The 2,500-nt window shown below is 38.2% G+C and overlaps 1 protein-coding gene across 1 annotated transcript in view; it reads right to left on the minus strand.

Annotated features, from left to right (window-relative positions):
• LOC113808159 (mucin-2) overlaps nucleotides 1-2,500 on the minus strand; it is a 28,948-nt gene that overhangs the window by 7,331 nt on the left and 19,117 nt on the right. The window lies entirely within an intron of this gene.

The raw sequence follows: 2,500 nt of genomic DNA on the forward strand, positions 1-2,500 counted from the left end.
CACGACACCAACTACATCCCCGTTTCTGTCGACCGAATGCGAACGGTAACTAATCTAATATTGAAAGTAGTGGCTTCCCCACTTCACCCACACCATCCAGGGGTGAAGAAAGAAAATCATAGTCGAGATGGGGAAACGACCCATGCGTGAATGATGAATGTGATGAGTAGGCATGTATAACGTGGGTGAGGAATCGCAGAAGCGGCTACCTTAGCGTGTGACGATATTTCGTCTCCATATGTGGGTGCTTAGGTAAGGAAATGAAGTTTTTTTTTGCATTTACCCAAATCTACATGTGATAATGTAGTGCTGGATTTGATTATTGTTATTATTGTGATTATCATGATTATTATCACCGTTATTCCCCATACTATTAACATTTTATTAGCATCATTATCATCATTATTATCATCATTATCAACATTATCATTATTATAATTAGCATCATTATCATTATTATCATTATCATCATTTTCATTATTATTATTGTTATTGTTATCATCATTATTATCATCATTATTACTAGTAGTAGCAGTATCATGAGCAATACTTTCATATTGAGAGAGAACATTGATAAAGTCATTTCCTTGCTGACAGATGTACTTCAGGTGCTTGCAGTTGGAAGTTAGGCTCTGAATGCCAGACAATTATCGGAATCGTTGGTCAAAAGTGATCACTAAAATCCTGAAATGAACTGTAGCGGATGAAAAAGCCTCTTCCTTTTTTAATAATATAGCAAGATGAAAGAAAACTAAAATGATTTGTGTTAATGCGAGAAGGTCGACTTTTAGGCAGAAAAGATGTAATTTTATTCGAACGTGAATCATCCAAATTCATAAAATGTATGATGCATATTTAGATAAATCATGATAGTAACTTTACTGAAGGTTAGATTTTTTCTGTTTCCTTGTTCAGATTCAATAACACTGACTTCGTATGATGGTATTTTTGGATGCGTTGTCGCCCGAATTGTGCATTTTCCGTCTGCAAACTGCTCTCACATTCGTTTGGATTCCGATGAACATGCGAACCTCTCTCGTTCTTTCTCTTTCTCGCTTTCGGTCGTACCTCATTCTCTCTCTCTCTCTCTCTCTCTCTCTCTCTCTCTCTCTCTCTCTCTCTCTCTCTCTCTCTCTCTCTCTCTCTCTCTCTCTCTCTCTCTCTCTCTCTCTCTCTCTCTCTCTCTCTCTCTCTCTCTCTCTCTCTCTCTCTCTCTCTCTCTCTCTCTCTCTTTCTCTCTCCACCCATCTATCTCACTCTCGCTCTACGGAAAAGCAAAAGAAGGAAAATAAACGAAGAACAAAAAGTGATTCCCATATTCTCACTCGCGAAGGGACGCGACTTGCTCTCTCTCTCTCTGTGCGCATTACGCCATTCCTTTCGTTCCTTTCCTCCGTTGAGTTTGTTGACCTGAAATAGTTGTGTCTGCATTCAAAGTCGATTCCACGAGAAAGTTTTTCGTAATAAGAGACCCCGGGTATATCATTTTTCTTTTTTTCTTTTCTATTTTTGCTAGGAGGCACATTTTCTCCGCGCGTTCGCATAACATGTCGACGTGTGGTAAGAACGGGTGACGTCATCCTAGCGCTCCAGTATTCACATGATAACAAAGTCTGGAATTCACTACAAGCTTAAAGTTTTGTTTTTTTAAGGTACTCAACATACCTTGAACTCTGTCACTCGAATCCTTACAACTTTTCTTTTCGTGTATGTGGGGTGAAGATGAAATGAAATACAGAAATATATCCAGGATTCGGTCATCCGCGAATGATAATGAGACAGGTGTTCGAACCATCTGGCCCGCTCGCCATCTGGGACTGCATACATCCAGCAAAAAGCATGTAACAGATTACGCTTACATGATAGCTAAAGCCACTTATCACCTACTTGCACTTGCTAAGCAGTGGTGAATAGTAACGTGATAACTAGACTCAATTTCATAGTTGGAAAGGTATTGAGATAATTGTATCCTTGAGTTGCCTATATGAATCTTTGTTCCTCGCTGAATTATAGCGTAAAATCTGATGAATTTAAGTCAAAATAAGTTCTTAATGTTTTTAAATACAAAACAAAAATGATTTTCAATTATAAGTCAAGCAGCGATGAAATGTTTACAATATATATCACATATTTGCCGTAAGAGTTTTAGATTTGAAAAAAAATGTATGAATTTGATAGAATTTACAAAATGAAATAAGAATTGTAAAAGTTTTATGAGATCTATAAATGAATATGATATAATTACAAGATAAATATTGATAACGACTGCAACCCAATGAAACTGACAGTAATAGAAGAAATGAACACAGAAATACACATTTTTACTATAACAATTACGTCAACGATATCTGAAATACATTAATCTCCCTTGCCACTCTCTGCGCCCTCCTGCTTTACATCGACTCAACTCCCAACCCCCACCCCAACCCCCATCCCAACCCCCATCCCAACCCCCATCCCAACCCCCATCCCAACTCCATCCCAACCCCCATCCCAGCCC

The sequence above is a fragment of the Penaeus vannamei genome, chromosome 27 (assembly GCF_042767895.1).
Source record: "Penaeus vannamei isolate JL-2024 chromosome 27, ASM4276789v1, whole genome shotgun sequence".
Classification (NCBI taxonomy): domain Eukaryota; kingdom Metazoa; phylum Arthropoda; class Malacostraca; order Decapoda; family Penaeidae; genus Penaeus; species Penaeus vannamei.